The sequence below is a fragment of the Furipterus horrens genome, unplaced genomic scaffold (assembly GCF_987537825.1).
Source record: "Furipterus horrens unplaced genomic scaffold, mFurHor1.1.pri manual_scaffold_2, whole genome shotgun sequence".
Lineage (NCBI taxonomy): Eukaryota > Metazoa > Chordata > Mammalia > Chiroptera > Furipteridae > Furipterus > Furipterus horrens.
The window spans coordinates 90,995,083-91,012,120 of record NW_028327172.1 but is presented as its reverse complement, the minus strand read 5'-3'; the positions used below and the strand labels follow the sequence as shown (position 1 = coordinate 91,012,120).

Sequence of the window (17,038 nt, the reverse complement as noted above, 5' to 3'; positions counted from 1 at the left end):
GGCAGAAGCCATTACACTTTTGGTAGCTTTTCAGGTACTTTTCACCTTCTGCTTTTTGTTATGATTTCATAGAATCTGTTTGAATCAGAGGTACAAAAGAACTGAGGCCAGCTATGAGTGTCACCACTCAAAATAGTTTAGCATTCTGAAGCCAGGGCTACCCTCCTGAGACTCCACATAGGGCCTTCATTTCATTGCTGTGAGTGGGGTGTACTGGATCTGGCCCATCTTTGTATCCACCTTGAGCCCAGCACACCTTGTAAACAGGGTGTGGTCAATAATGAGGTTCTCTATAGCCCTGTGTACCTGGCACTGTGTTGTAGGTGAGAGAATCTGAGGCCCATTTCCTGCTCTCAAAAATCTTAATGGTTGTCTGGTCTATGAAGAACAGGGCCCTCCAGGTAGCTGGCTGGGCCACCTCATAAGCAGAAGACATCATGGCATTTGCCAGTGGTGCTGCCCATCCCTGGAAAATTACAAGAGTTATAGAGTATACTACAGACCACGGGAGACACAGATGTCTGTCCTTGAGAGCATCCTGTCCCCATGATGCCCAGAAGTTTCATCAGCAGGGCACGCACTCAGAAATAGAGGCCTTGCCCCTGCTCTGTAGAGCTGCACGCGCAGCTCCAGCAGAGGCCTTACTACACTTGCAGCAAGAGAAGGGAACCTGGCACAGTTGGGTGCCTTGTGTTTATTACATTTGCATGGGGGAATATCCTTTCCTTTTTGCAAAACCGTGGGGGAATTTGTTGCTAAAAAAAAAAAAAAAAAAAAGTCAGTTGAATTTTTAGCCCAGCTTTTTACTGTTCTTACAAAATTATATGTGTATTATGGCTTGGAATGAGTTCTCCTTTCTCATTAGGAAGCTGAGTATGTGCAGATTATATCTGGACAGGAACTATTTCTAACCTGAGCCATCAGTTTTTCCTGTCACAGCTGCTGGTGGGGTCTTTTAGCATCTCCATTTTTTCTGTCTCCTATCTGGCAGCATGGGGACTTAGAAAGGAGACTCTAAGAAGGGTCTAGAGTTGCCCAGAGAGGGTGGGTCAGGTGCCAGTTGGGGCGAGAACTGGGAGTCACATCTCTTCCTTATCTAAACAAATAGGGAATGCTTCTTCTCCTAAACTGGGATCTCAGAACCACTATCACTCTCATGCCTTTTTTTTTTTTAAAGACTTATTTTTATTTTTCTGAACATGTGTATTGATGGGAAACAATATGACAATATATATTTACTACATTTTCAATAATAATTCCAACAGAGCTTAAAATTTTTTTAAAATAGATTCTGTTTTTAGAGCAAGTTTAGGTTCAAACCAAATTTAATAGAAAGTATAGGGTTTACATACCCTCCTTGCTCCCATACACTCACAACCTCCTCTACTACCAACATCCCCTACCAGAATGGTACCTTTGTTATAATCTGTGAACCTATATTGACACATCTTTATCACCTAGAGTACATAGCTGACATTAGGGTTCACTCTTTTTGTTGTACATTCTATGGGCTTTGACAAAGGTATAATGATGCATCACCATTACAATATCATACAGAGTAGTTTCACTGCCTTAAAAATGCCATGCTTCACTATTCATCCCATTATATATATATATATTTTTTTTTCAATGCATATAATGACCTTAGGCTACTCGACAGAAAATAAAACCTGATCAATACTTATTCCAAATTATCTTCTGAGTTTTGTGGCTTTTATTAAGTCATAATTTTTTTTCATAAATGTATTTCCATATATTGACAGTTCACACATCGTTCTTAATAGTTGCAGATATGCCATAGTGTAAACAGTTGATAACTCACTCTAATCATTTGTTATTATTTTCTCCTCTGTGATCTTGTATAAAAGATTTAAAAGGAGATATAAATGTGATTCTAATTTGAATCAATATAATATGAATAACAGCAATGCTTTTTGCAAAGGTTTATGCCCCCTTCACACACAAATAAGCTTTAATTCATGCCTCAAGCCAGGGCCACATCTAGCAGAGTGTTTCATCTCTGTTTTAATGTCTGTGAAGGGAAAGGTCCCTATAATGTCCTGAGGGAACTTAATTACTACTGGGCAAGTGCAGGATTTTAGCCAGCATCTGAATTTAAGCTTTCCACCTTTTCCTTAGTATAGAAAGAATGAGATTACTAATAGGTATCACTTATTATGTGCTGATATTCTTCTGGAGAAGCTGAGCTTCTTATGAATTCTTATCAAATGCTGAACAACTCTTTGAGATGGTTGCTATTATGATTTCCATTTTCCAGATGAGAAAAGAAGATGATTCAATCAATGCTGAATTTTTAGAAATTAATTCTCATTTTATATGTTTCCCAGTTAGAATTTCAAATTATTTTCCCCAAATATCTCACCTATTAAAAAAGAAGTGGTGAAAAGCTGGATGACTCTTTATCAATTGCTTACTGTAAGCCTGAGAACTTTGGATTTATTTTCTCTTAATTCCTTCCACCAACCCTTTGGTGCTTATTATATTAATTTATATATTTTCAATTAAAAACTTCTTTTTCAAAAAGTAAAGCAGTAAAGTACTGAATTATCTTGTTAGGGCAAGAACTAAGTTCTATGGATTCATTAACCTCAACCTATTGACCAGACACCATTTAAGAGAATGCAGGTATTGTGTAAAGATTCAGAGACTGGGACACAGAAGACATGGGTTAAAATTTTGAGTCTAGAACTAAAGAGATGCATGACCCTGGGTAAGAAACCCCTCCTCCACTTTTAAAAAAATATAGTTGACACTTTCTTACTTAATTATTACATAATAAATACTGGAGGCTGGTGTTATTACTCATTTAATAGGTGAGAATATAGACTTGCCCAAGGTCACATCAGAAAGTGGTGGGGCTAGACCTAGAACCCAAGTTTAGTCCCAAGTTTAGTCCCAAGGTCTTGGGTGTCTAGCTCTGCCGACTGTCCCTTCCAAATGTTCCATATCTGTGTCATCTACCCAAAGAGTCTTAATTTTTTAAAAATATTTATTTATTTATTTACTTACTTATTTAAAATATGGAACACTTCACAAATTTGTGTGTAATCATTGCACAGGGGCTAATATTCTCTATATTGTTCCAATTTTAGTATATGTACTGCCGAAGTGAGCACAAGACTCATAATTTTTTTTGCTTTATTTTATTTTATTTTTTAAGTATATTTTATTGATTATATTGTTACAATAGTTCCAGTCTTTTCCCCCTTGTTCCCCACAGTGCAGCACCACCCCTCCCCCAGCAATCCCACCACACCCCTCAGTCCATGCACATGGGTCATACATACAAGGTCTCCCGCTTCACCCTTTCCTATATTATTCTTATTTTAAAAAATTAATTAAGTAATTAAATAATTAGTTTTTTAAACAATAAAAAATAACAATCCCTCCCTCTCAGACTTAAGACCCTTTATAATCTTATAAAGGACAATGGGCGAAGGTCTCGAGCTCCTCTAGCTGCTTCAAGTTGGATATGGTTGTCGTCCTACCTACTCTTGGGTCCAGAAATCCCTAATAAGAGTGGGGGAGCAGAGGGGAGGGTGGCCTTCCCACATGGGGAAGGATCTTGCTGACTCCAGGTCAGTTGGCTGTCCCCGGACAACAGCATGCTTGATTTAACAGGCTGGCATCCTTGTTGTATCCTGGGGGGCAACAGATTTCGCAACAGGGTTAAAAGGCATCATTCAATCCATAACCACTAGATGACAAAAGACAGGTATTAATTTTTCAATGTCCCACATTAGGGAAAAAAGAGGCTTCTTTGGAGGAAGGTGTGCCAGGCACATTTCACCTGTCCAAAACCCTTTTTCCCATTATACTTAGTTTTGGCTGAGGGAAATATTTTAGGTTTCCCCCACCTCAGACCTCTGGGTCCTTTCTGCCCAACCCATTAGGATAGAAAAGAGAAACCCGTTTTAAGGTGAAGCCCACAGACCACCCCATTCTTCACCAACCCAGCCACTTAATTCAGCCAAACCACTGAGTCTCAAGAGGCAGCAATGCAGGCAGAATTAAGCGATGCCTATAGGTACAGACAATCACTCAGGTAATAAGATCATAGGCTTTTGCCCTTTGAAAACAGAAAACACATGTTAATTTATGCAACATAACCTACAAACCAGTCTCTAAATCTGTAAGACTGTCTTATTGGAAAGACACCCAGTTGCAAGGCATTTGACATTCTTCTTGCTTGTAAATTAAACATCTTTGATGATACCACAGACATAGTTTAACTTTCAAATAAAAACAAATTTTAAATGAAAAGAAACTTTAAAGATGGTTAGCTGCACTACTTTATAGTCTACCGCTGAGCATTGTGATTTTCCTTGAATAACGATTTTTCTCCCTAAGATTACCCTCCTTGTCATTAAAGGGACTGCATTAAGTCCAGTTTTAATTTATCCTGTTCATTTGCATAAACACAACAAGAGCAGCAAATGATCACTTATGACCTTTAGTTCTGCTTTGCTGGAACTTAGGCAAGGAACATTGAGGGTGACCTTCAGTCTGCCCTTCAGGACACAGAAGCTGAGCCACACACCTGGCATTCAGCCTTGCCTGTACACACCTCTCTTTTCAAGTCCTTCTGGTTTTCCATTATACCTTAAGGTCCCTTCTAGTCATCTTTCAAGAAAGCAACCTTCATTCCTTCCCTGGAAAGATTGCCGAGGACTGCACAACCAACCAAGGTACCAGGTCTTTTTTCTTGTGGGCTTTTATTACCTTCAAAAGTCAATCTTAGTTTTTAGGGCTTGTTGGTAACAACCAGAGCCCAAGCATGTCTCTTTTAGGCATGACATTCAGTAAAAGTTTTGGTCAAAAAAAAAAAACAAAACCTCTATTAACAACTGGTCTTATTAGTTTTATGCAAAGAATCTTATGTCATTACTTCCTTCTTCAGAATGCCAAATTCTGGAGGGATCAGATAGGGAGAAAAATATACACTGTGAAGGAAAATCCTCGTCCCTCTAATTTCACTAAAATTGCATTTCCATTCTTTATATATATATATACTTTTTGCCCCCGCTAAAAAATTTTTTTGTTGTTTTTCCATTGCAGTTGTCCCACTTTTTTTTCCCTCTTGCTTCCCTGCACCCTGCCCACCCCTTCCCCCACAGTCAGTCCCCACCCAGTTGTACATGTCTGTGGGTCATTTATACGTGTTCTTTGACTAGACCCTTCCCCTTCTTACCCCCTTCTCTCCCTACCTCCTTCCCGCTTGTTACTGTTAGTCTATTCCTTGTTTACATACCTCTGGTTCAATTTTGCTCATTTGTTTGTGTTGTTCATTAGCCTCTTGTAATAGGTATTTTTCTTTCGTTGCCTCGCTTATTTCACTAACCATAATTCTCTCTAGTTCCATCCATGTTGTTGCAAATGGTAGAAGTTCCTTCTTTCTTTCTGCTACATAGTACTCCATTGTGTAAATGTATCACAGTTTTTTGATCCACTCACCTACAGATGGGCACTTAGGTTGTTTCCAGCACTTGGCTATTGTAAATAGTGCTGCTATGAACATAGGTGTGCATAGGTTCTTTGAATTGGTGTTTCAGAATTTTTCGAATATAATCCTAGCAATGGAATTGCTGGTTCAAAAGGCACTTCCATTTTTAGTTTTTTGAGGAAATTCCAAACCGTTTTCCATAGTGGCTGCACCAGTACGCATTCCCACCAACAGTACACCAGGGTTCCCGTTTCTCTGCATCCTCGCCAGAACAAGTTGTTTGTTGATTTGTTGATGATGGCCATTCTGACTGGTGTGAGGTGGTATCTCATTGTGGTTTTAATTTGCATCTCTCTGATGGCTAGTGATGTTGAGCATTCTTTCATATGCCTATGGACCCTCTGTAGGTCCTCTTTGGAGAAGTGTTTGTTCAGGTCCTTTGCCCATTTTTGAATTGAGTTGTCTCTCTTCTTGGTATTAAGTCGTATACGTTCTTTATATATTTTGGAAGTCAATTCCTTGTCTGAGGTATCATTGGCAAATATAATTTCCCATACGGTTGGTTCCTTTTTCATCTCACTGATATTTCCTTTTGCTGAGCAGAAACTCTTTAGTTTGATGTAGTCCCATTTGCTTATTCTTTCCTTTATTTTTCTTGCCTTAGGAGATATATCAGTGAAAATGTTGCTATGTTGGATATCTGAAATTCTCCTGCCTATGTTTTCCTCTAGATTTTTATGGTGCCACAGCTTACATTTAAGTCTTTGATCCATCTTGAGTTTATTCTGGTGTATGGTGTAAGTTGGTGGTCTAGTTTCATTTTTTTTTTTTTTTTTTTGCATGTCCCTGTCCTGTTCTCCCAGCACCATTTGTTGAAGAGGCTCTTTTCACTCCATTTGATGTTCCTTTCCCCTTTGTCAATACAGGCCTGGGTTTATTTCTGGGCTCTCTTTTCTGTTCCATTGATCTACATGTCTGTTCTTATGCCAGTACCAGGCTGTTTTGATTACAGTGACCTTGTAGTATAGCTTCATATCAGGTATTATGAGTCTTATTGCGTTCTTCTGTCTCAAGATATCTGTGGCTATTTGGGCTCTTTTTTGGTTCCATATAAATTTTTGAAGTACTTGTTCTAGGTCTGTGAAAAATGTCATTGGTATTTTAATAGGGATTGCATTGAATCTATAAATTGCTTTGAGTAGTATGGACATTTTAGTGATGTTGATTCTTCCCATCCATGAGCATAATGTATGATTCCATTTATTTGTATCTTCCTTAATTTCTTTCTTCAGTGTTGTGTAGTTTTCTGAGTACAGGTCTTTTACCTCTTTAGTTAACTTTTTTTCTAGGTACTTTATTTTTTTTGTTTCTATAGTAAATGGGATTTATATTCTAGTTTCTGTCTCTGATATTTTATTGTTGGTGTATAGAAATGCCTTCGATTTCTGAATATTGACTTTGTACCCTGCTATTTTGCCAAATTCACTTATTAGGTCAAGTAGTTTTTTGGTGGAGTCTATAGGGTTTTCTATGTATGCTATCATGTCATCTGCAAAAAATGAGTTTTACTTCTTTTTTTCCAATTTGGATGCCTTTTATTTCTTTTTCTTGTCTGATTGCTGTGGCTAGGACTTCCAACACTATGTTGAATAGGAGTGGAGAGAATGAACATCCTTTTCTTGTTCCTGATCTCAGGGGGAATGCTTTCAGTTTTTGTCCTTTGAGTATGATGTTGGCTTCGGGTTTCTCCTATATGGCCTTTATTATGTTTAGGTATGCTCCTTCTATTCCATTTTGCTGAGTGTTTTCATCATAAATGGGTGTTGTACATTATCAAATGCCTTTTCAGAATCTATTGATATGATCATGTTGTTTTTGTCTTTCATTTTGTTCATGTGTTGTATTAAGTTCATTGATTAGCGAATATTAAACTATTTTGCATCCCTGGAATGAATCCCACTTGATCCTAATGCATGATCTTTTTAATGTGTTGCTGGATTCGGTTTGCCAATATTAGTTGAGGATTTTAGCATCTATGTTCATCAGTGATATTGGCCTATAGTTTTCTTTCTTTGTTGTGTCTTGACCTGGTTTTGGAATTAAGGTAATACTGGTTTCATAGAAAGAGTTTGAGATTTTTTCCTCTTCTTAGATTTTTTGGAGTAGTTTGAGAAGAGTAGGTGTTAGTTCTTCCCTAAATGTTTTGTAAAATTTACCTGTGAAGTCCAGGGTTTTTGTGCACCGGGAGTATTTTGATTACTGTTTCAATTTCACTCTTTGTTTTCAGTCTGTTCAGGTTTCCTGCTTTTTCTTGATTTAGTTTTGGAATATTATATGTTTCTAGAAATTTGTCCATTTTATCTAGGTTGTCAAGTTTCTTGCCATATAGTTGTTTGTAGTAATTTCTTACAATCCGTTGTATTTCTGTGATATCAATCGTGATATCTTCTTTTTCATTTCTGATTTTGTTTATTTGGGTTCTCTCTTTTTTTCTTGATGAGCCTAGCTAAAGGCTTATTGATTTTGTTTATCTTTTCAAAGAACCAGCTCCTACTTTTGTTGATATTTTTAATTGTTTGTTTAGTCTCTATGTCATTTAATTCTGCTCTGATCTTGCTGATTTCCTTCCTTCTACTCTTTCTGGGCTTTATTTGTTGTTGTTGTTCTAGTTCTTGTAGCTGTAGGTTAGATTTTTTATTTGGGATTCTTCCATCCTTTTTAGGATGCCTGTATTGCTGTGCAGTTTCCTCTCAGGACTGTTTTTGCTGTATCCCATAAGTTCTGGGCTGTTGTGTGTTCATTATCAGTTGTTTCCAGAAACTTTTTGATTTCTTCCTTGATGTCATTGTTAACCCATTCATTATTTAATAGCATGTTATTCATTCTCCATGAGTTTGAATGTTTTTGAGTTTTTTCCATTGTGATCTGAGAAGATGCTTGATATAATTTGAATATTCTTGAATTTGTTGAGGCTTGTTTTGTGTCCTACCATGTAGTCTATCTTTGAAAATGTCCCATGTGCATTTGAAAAGAATGTATATTTTGCTGCTCTGGGGTGAAAAGTTCTATACATATCAGTTAAGTCCATTTTGTCTAGAATGTTGTTCAATGCCCCGATATCCTTGGTTTTTCTTTGCTTTGAAGATCTGTCCATTGTTGACGATGGGGTGTTAAAGTCCCCTACTATGAGTGTGTTGCTGTTGATATATTTTTTGTAGTCTTACAATATTTTTCTTATATATTTTGTGCACCTATGTTGGGTGTATATGTGTTCATTAGGGTCATATCTTCTTGATAGATTGTTCCTTTAAGTATTATAAAATGTTCTTCTTTGTCTGTTTTTATGGCCTTTGCTGTGAAATCTGTTTTGTCTGATATAAGTATTGCTACCCCAGCTTTTTTTTTTTTTTAATGTCCGTTTGCTTGGAATACTTTTCTTCACCCCTTTACTTTCAGTCTGTGTAGATCTTTTGTTCTGAGGTGTGTCTCTTATAGACAGCATATATGTCGGTCATGTTTTCATATCCAATCCGCTACCCTATGTCTTTTGATTGGAGCATTTAATACATTTACATTTAAGGTTATTGTTGACAGGTATTTATTCATTTCGCTTTGTTCCTGTGCTCCTCTCTCTCTCTCTCTTTTTCTTCTTTTTCTTACAAAATGCCCTGTAGCATCTCTTGCAAAGCTGGTTTTGTGGAGATGTATTCTTTTAGTCTTCCTTTGTCTGGGAAACTCTTTATTTCACCTTCCGTTTTGAAGGAGAGCCTTGCTAGGTAAAAGTATTCTTGGTTGTATTCCTGGCTCTTATTGATAGCTTCTATGTCCTTTTTTTATGCTGATGTAATTCTCAGTGAGTTCCTTGTAGTTTCTCTGGAGTTCCTTGTCATTTCCCTGGAGTTCTTTGTAGTTTTCCTTGAGCTCGCTGAACTCATTGATCTTCCCCATAATCCATGTTTTGAATTCCATATCTGATAGTTTGCTCCCCTCTATTTCATTTAGCACTCTTTCTGTGGATTCTTCCTTTCCTTTCGATGGGGGGTTGTTTTTCTGTCTCCCCATTTTTGTGACTCTTATTGTTTGTTGCTGCTTCTTAGATTGAGCTGCACTTCCTGGATCTGCCCTTGGTGGCATCAGATTGTGTACCAGTCTGGGCCTAGGCAGCCTGTTGGAGACTTCCAGGGATCTACTGCCTTTGTCTGTCTCCTTTAGTTGTTAATCTATTTAATCTGTGATCACCCGTCAGGCTTAGGACTGAGGGTGTGGCAGGGCTTTTGCTTCCCCTCAGGCTGACGCCACTCAGAGTGGAATGGTCTGCCTGCAGTACTGGGAATGAGTCAGCACTGGGACCTATTTGGCTGCTCCCCCAGTTCTCCCCTCAAAGCCACCGCACCAAACTCTCCCCAAGCATCTCTGATACTCTCTGCCTCCCCTCTGCTTTAGCCCAGGGTAAGTGGAGGCCAAAATACTTTCATACATGATGCATTTAAGAGCTCTTTTTTCCAGCTGTTTCTGTCCAGCTCTAAGAAACCCTGTGGCTTTTCACTTTTCACAGCTGGATACTATTTTACTTTCCACTCTGTTGCTGTAGGCTGGGAAGCTCAGCTGGGGGTTTAGACCCTGCCCTTCTCAGGGGAAACCCCCGGCTACTGAACTGTTTCTCACTCCCTTCAGCTGCTATCCATGGGAGCACAGCCAGCCTTTCCACATCTCCGCATTCCCTACCAGTCACGTTGTGATATAGCGGCCTTTTCTATCTCTTCGTGGTTATAAGACTTCTCTCCAGCCAGTGTTCAGTTGGTTATTCCAGATGATTTCTCCAAAGTTAAGTTGTAACTCCAAACTGGTCCTGGGAGTAAGTTAGTGTAGCTTCCCCTTACTCCTCAGCCATCTTGGATCTTCCAAATATTCCGACTCTTAAGTTTTTAAAAAAACTTTTTACACTCTCCTGAAAGTTGGGAACCTGAAAGTCTTCCTTTGTGCTTGTAATTGTCAGAGGAGACCAGAGCAGCTTTCAAGTCCAAGATCTTGGGTGGGGTGCAGGTGGAAGATTTGGTCTAGGTCATCAGGGTGAGGGTAGAGGGGAAGGGATCTGGTCCTCACTATCCATTTAGAAACTCATTTTCTTCATATAACAGAAGGGAACCTGTGAAAGGCAACAGAGGACAGAGGTCAGGAACTGTCCCTTGGGAGGGAATACTTTTGCAGGTATTGAGTCCAGCCCAGTCCCATAGATAGGAGAGGATCCTGGCTATGTTTATTAGGCCTGGTTTTGAAATTCTGGCTCTGCCATTTACTGGCTGTGTGAAATTTTGTCTGTGATGTCCCTCTCCTTAACCAGTGAGCCTCTGGTCCCTCACATGTAGAAAGAGGATATTAATAGCTACTGTAGTGGTTTATAATGAGGACTAATATGATACAATACATAATTAGCAAAGTGCCTGCACCAAATGGAGTTTATTAAAGTTTCTTTTCCTCTTATTCCTTTGTTGCCTTTCCTGTCCTCTAGGCCCTGGAGTGACTGTGGAGTCTCACTTTGTGACACCTAAGACACCTCAGCTGCTTCCAGCCCCATGTCCCTCAGCCTCCTAATCTGACTCTGCTGCCCAGATGCCCCACAGCTCTCCCAGAAAACAGATAAAGAAGCAAAGAGACCCAAATCCAAAACCTTAACTTTTTGCCTAAATGGGCAGAGCCCTCGTTGCCTTTATGCCTAGACCCTCCTCATGATCCTCCCTTTCCCTTTGTCCAGTACCCTGCTGTGAACTATGCTCACTGATGAAAGGACAGCCCATCAAGGATTCTTAACAATGAATAGCTTCAGGGTCCAGATCTCTAGAAGTTATAGGAAAAACTTTGTGTATAATTGCATTTTCTGGAAATAGAATCCTGAGGAATCTCTGATCTCTCTGGGTAGATTTGAGGTGGGAGAGGGACTCTGTGGGGTTTCTCCTAAGTGGACTAGAACTTCCCTTAGAACTTCAACAGTAAATTGCAACTTCAGTAGGCAAGTCTTGTCCCAAAAACACAAAGGACCAGAGAAAGGTAAATCTTTTGCTCAAATACTGTAGAACTGTTTATCATGTTTCTATTATGCTCACTCACTCACTCACTCATTTATTTATTTCATCAATCAACATTTGTCATATACCCACCATGTCCCTGGCTCTGCACTATGTAATATTAGACATACAAACATCAGACCAGTGCTCTTTAAAATGTGGTCTGGCAGACCAGCCTCACTAATTCCCTGGACCTCAACCACTAAGGGCATTGCCTGGGACTATGTATTTCAAACAGGCTCCCTGGAAACACTAAATTAGTTGAGAGCCATTGCTTGAGAGTAGCATTTTTCACAGTCCTTAGCAGTGGTTTGCGCATAAAGTGCCAGCATCATGACTGCACTCCCTCCCTCTTCCCTGCCTTGCCCTGTCTTTCTTACATGTTGGGCCTTATGAGGGTGAGGGAGGTGAGGAGCTACTTGCCCATTCACTCACCATAGATGCTCTGGGGTACAGTTTTGGGCAGATTATAAATCCCAAGATCAGACACGCTGTTGCAGCCTGCATTGCTCTATCCTGACTGAGCAAAGATCTGAGAGTACCAATTAGCATCAACTAAACTTCTTCACCACCTGAGGCTTTGCTAATTAATACCTCTATGGTTCTTTGGGTCTCTGGGATGAGACATTTGGGGAGAACTGGGGAAACTAAATGGTGTCATCCAGAAGAAACTTTCTACCCATAATGAGCATAAGGAGACCAAGGCCAGAATCAGCAGTGACATGGGAAATTGAATCTAAAACAATATTGCTGTGTGCACTTACTACATAACAAGCACAGGTCCAAATTCTTTACATATAGCATTCTACATAATACCTACTTGCACTCTAGGAGATAAGAACTCTGACTTTCCCACTTTACAAAAGACACAGTGAGACACAATGTTCTGTCCAAGGTCATACAGCTAGTGTGGCAGAACTAGGGCCACACCCAGATCACTTGACTCCACAGTCTGAGCTCCTACTTCTACTATACATGGTCTTCTGGACTCACACAGCCCAGGGTTTCTACCCTAACCATGGCCTCATTCTACATGGGTTCCCACAGAGGGACTGGCCAAGTGAGGCATCCATGCTGCTGCAACCCTTGGCTTCCTCTTCCAGCTGTGCCTTTGGACCTGACCATGTACTTCCTATTCCTGGGAAGGATGAGGCTACAGGGAAGTGGAGTAGGGTAGAGACAGGTCATTCCCTTCTCCAGGGTCAACATCCTCTAGGAGAATTTACACTCTATGCCCTCCTGGACAGTGTTGGCTTCTCTCTCTACAGCTGCCTGGGAGATGACTTCTACCTTTCCGGAGGGCATGGGGAAGGGTGAATTTGGCTGGGGCGTTGTATGTGCATGGCCAAGGCCTTACCCCCAGGAACCTTTCTCCAGCATGACTATGGGGCATCTTTGAGCCTATTTCAGATTTCTAGGAACCGGTGGATCTTTGGTCCTTTGTTGATATCAGTCAGCCTCCCTCAAATTTCTGTCTAGTGTAAACATGAACAAATGTCATAGCTCCCAAATGGATAGACTAGCATAAGCAGTAGAGTCAGTCCCAAGTCTGAATGCTACTTTCTGGCTGTGTGACCTTTCACAAATGACTAAACTTTTAAGACTTAGAGCCTCCGTTCATCATCTGTAAAATGGATGTAATTTCTATCTCAGTGGGTTGATGTGATAATTAAATGAAGTACTGTGTTCAGTGCCTTAGGTCCCTATGCCACACCCCTGTCTCCTGGTCAGGGCCAGGGATTAGCCTCCACAATTCGGCTTATAGCAGAGATTCTGGGCAGAGGGGAAAGTTCACATAACTAGAAGTCTTGGATTCATAGTAAGAGGCACCTGATAGAAATGGTAGCAGTTTTTCTGTAGGTGCTTGAGCCACCTATGCTTATTAACTAGAGACAATGGAAGCCAATTTGAGATAACAGTTTTGCACCCCTATCAGAGGACACTGAGACCCAGAAGTGATTTCAGGGCATCCCTGGTGCTCCTGCTGTGAATTCTGCTATTCCAGTCCCCTCCTCCCTACAGGCCTGACTCCATAGCCCTTCCCTCCTACTGATCACATCTGGTTTCAACTAGGAAACAAAAGGCTTTCTGTGAATGCCTCCACATTCCTCTGCCCTAGGTCCTCCAGTTCAGAACTTTGGTTCTCACAGCAGTGGATGGGGGAAAAGGGGTCAGGAAAGCTGAGAGATCTCTTTACATACATACACCCTCTTCAACATAAACATGTGACAGTGTCTCCAGGTGCTGTTTGTCAAATGACTAAATTAGTCAACAAATCCTATAACCCCAGAAGCTCAGACTTTCTTTTAGATCTATTCCCTTTAACCCAAACTTGGTTCAGCTACTAATCTTCTGAGAGACTTTAGGCAAGTGACTTAACTTTCCAGGGCTTTGGGTTTTTTTCCTGGGAAATGATGCACTTGTAGGAGGTTGATTCTGTGGTGGATGGTACTTTATACAGTAGAAACACCACCTGTTTGCCTTAGGGTTGTGGAATTGCATGGACTTCTAGGTCCCTATAATTGATGGGTTACATTCTAACACCGGCCTCTGGGGTCCTTTTGGACTCCCTCCTCACCACTTACTCAGGAAACTTGGACACTCTGCCTGGAGGCCACCCCACCTTTTGCTGTCTAAACCTGGTGGCAATGGCACCAGTGGCTGGCCTGCTCTAAGGGTCAAAGCCAACCATGCTCTCCTGAAGGTTGAATAAAGGAGAATCCCTTCATGCTCTTCTTTAATTTGTGTCATAGTCACCTGAAAGGCCTGCTGAATTGCAGATGGCAGGGTCCCCACCACCAGGGTTCTGTTTCGGCAGGTCTGAGGTAGGGCCTGAGAATGAATTTCAACAAATTCCCAGGTGTTGCTGATGCTGCTGGCTAGAGTGGTCCTGCCAGAATTCAGGCTTCCTTTCCTTTATTTACTACAGACCTGCAGTGAAAGTAAAGAGGCAGTTTAGGCAGACTCTAGGATGCTGGTGCACAGACTAAGACACCTGGGACTCTCAGAAGCCCACATATACAGTTGTGCAAAGAACTGGTATAGAAGCTTTAGTTAAAAGCCAATTCTGTACCTTTGACAAGTTCCTCAGCCACAGAGGGCACTGATATTAAAAATTAGATTTCTTTTGAGGGCCCCCCTCTTATCTCCCCACCAAAAAGATTTCAAGGAAAAATGGCATGAGAACAGAAAAAAGGAATTAAATTGGGTGAAAGGTATAGGTGGAAGAGTCCAGCACAATCATTTGAAAGGGAAAACAACATAACCAGGCTTCTGAAACACTCAGAAATAATACCCAAAGCTGGGCTTGGGTGAGAAAATATGATTGACTTTTGTGGAGGGCCAGATAGACACAGTGTGAGTAGAGGCAGCCTTGCTGATTTGAAGAATGCTTTTGGGGCACATCTTACTCCCTGGGAGGAGGTTGATGATGATGAATGTGACAGCACAGACTTCCTAATGGTCAGGAGCAGGAGTGTGGGTAGAGCAGGCTGGAGAGCCACCTTCTTTACCATCAGGACATGGTTAATCAACAAAGGAGGCACTCAAAGGAAGCACCCAGTGCACCACATCCACCATCTCCTGTTCTGGCACCCAACACTGTTCTTTAATCTCTTGGAAAAGCCAAGCCTGAACCCAACCCTCATCAAGGGACAGCAGGAAGGGGCTCAGACACCTGCACCCAACCCCTTCCCGTCCTGTGAACAGCAGTTTTCTCACCAGGCCTTGGAGCAGAGCATCCCAGCATCCTCTGGATGGGCCATGGCTGTGGTGACCCATTTTCTTCACCTCAAAGCCTGACAGAGAGGAGTGAATTTATGGGGCGCACGCACACACACACACACACACACACACAACAGAATTAGGACTGACTGAATTTATAGTATGTGTGATGACCATGTAATTATAATATCACAGGTTTCAGTGCACTTCACAGTTTACATTATGGCATTTTATGCTACCCACAACCCCTATTATACAACTAAGTAAGAATTTGAGCCCTAATATGAATAATGGCCTGCTCATTTCCAGTCAGCCTCTCTACTACAGTCAGTAACTGACTTACAATGGCTTAACTTAAAATTTTTTGACTTTATGAAGGTGCAATATGCATACAGTAGAAACCATACTTCGAATTTTGATATTTTCCCAGGCTAGTGATATGCTCTATGATGCTGGGCAGCAACAGGAAGCCACAGTTCCCAGTCAGCCACAAATCATGAGGGTAAACAACTGATAGTCTACAGTGTACTGTGTCTGCCAGCATTTTTTGGATATTGTGTTCAGTGTTTTCATATCCCATCATGGCTACAAAATGCCCATTGTGTCTCCTGCTTCTGGTGAGAGGAAGAGGAAGGCAATTACTCTTGAGATAAAACTCAAGATCATTGCCAAACTGTAGGCTAGTGTTAAGTATTCTGAGCACAGCTAAGGTAGGCTAGGCTAAGTATTAAATACATTTTCAACTTACAATATTTTTAACTTATAATGGGTTTATCAGGACGTAAGCCCATTGTATGTCAAAGAGCATCTGTAGAGTGAATTTAACTCAGTTATGGAAACTGGTATTAGGTGTGGAATAGGAGGAAAGGGATGACACATTTGTAGTAGTTGGTGTTGGGGTTCATGGCCCAGACCCCCTTCAAGCTGGGGGTACTCAACTCCCCAGCTGCCCAGAGGCTGAATGAGAGAGCTCACATCTCTGTTCCTGTAGAATTGTCCTTGGCTAGAGCTGCATTGCCTGAGGTTATGCCCCCTCCTAAGGTAAGGGGGTAGCAAGTCCAATAAAGGTTGATGTGGGGTACAGACCCACCTCAGCTTGGGATAGTAATGCAGGGCCACACCAGCTCCAGAGTTCCCCTGGGGGCTGGCTGAGTCCTTGGTTGCCACTGCATTAAAAATCCAACTTCTCTAACAATCCTACTTCTTTCACTACCCTACAGGGCCTCATCCCCAGAGTCCCCAATAAGGGCATGTTTCCTAGGAACTTAAGACAGAAGGAGAAGGGAGCTAACATCAAACAACAGAATGCTTCTTTTATAAAGACTGTCTCATTTAATACAATAAATCTGTAAGATAAATATTTTTGCTATTTTATTGTTGAGGAAAGGTTGAAGAAGCTGTCAAGACCAAATAGTCCCAGGCAGAGCTGGGACTCTAGTACAGATGTTGACTTTGAGAGAGGGCTCTGTCCACTGTACAGAATGGGAAGGACTTCCTGTGGGGCCTACAGGGGAAAAGAGCTGGCTGGCCTAAGACCAGCTTAATGCATTCAAGTACAGATGTAAACATCCCTGAGATGTGTGTTGAAATCTTGGGTGCAAATGAAGGGAAAAGCAAGCAGCGGAAACAGCGGCAGCATGTGGCAATGTCTGATGGCTAAGAGGGCAGCAGGCAGCTCTAGTGCAGGAAGGCCTCAGGATGACCACAGTTCCCAGAGCCACAGCTGCAACATTGCCAGCCCCTGCCAGAGGCAGCCACATTGGCAGACCCTATGCCCACTCCCAGGTCT

General features: G+C 41.2%; 1 non-coding gene across 1 annotated transcript; it reads right to left on the bottom strand.

Moving 5' to 3' along the window:
* Positions 1-3,035: 3,035 nt before the first annotated feature.
* LOC150019083 (U6 spliceosomal RNA) lies at positions 3,036-3,137 on the bottom strand. The gene has a single exon (XR_016509417.1). It is a non-coding gene; the product is annotated as a U6 spliceosomal RNA (small nuclear RNA).
* Positions 3,138-17,038: the final 13,901 nt, after the last annotated feature.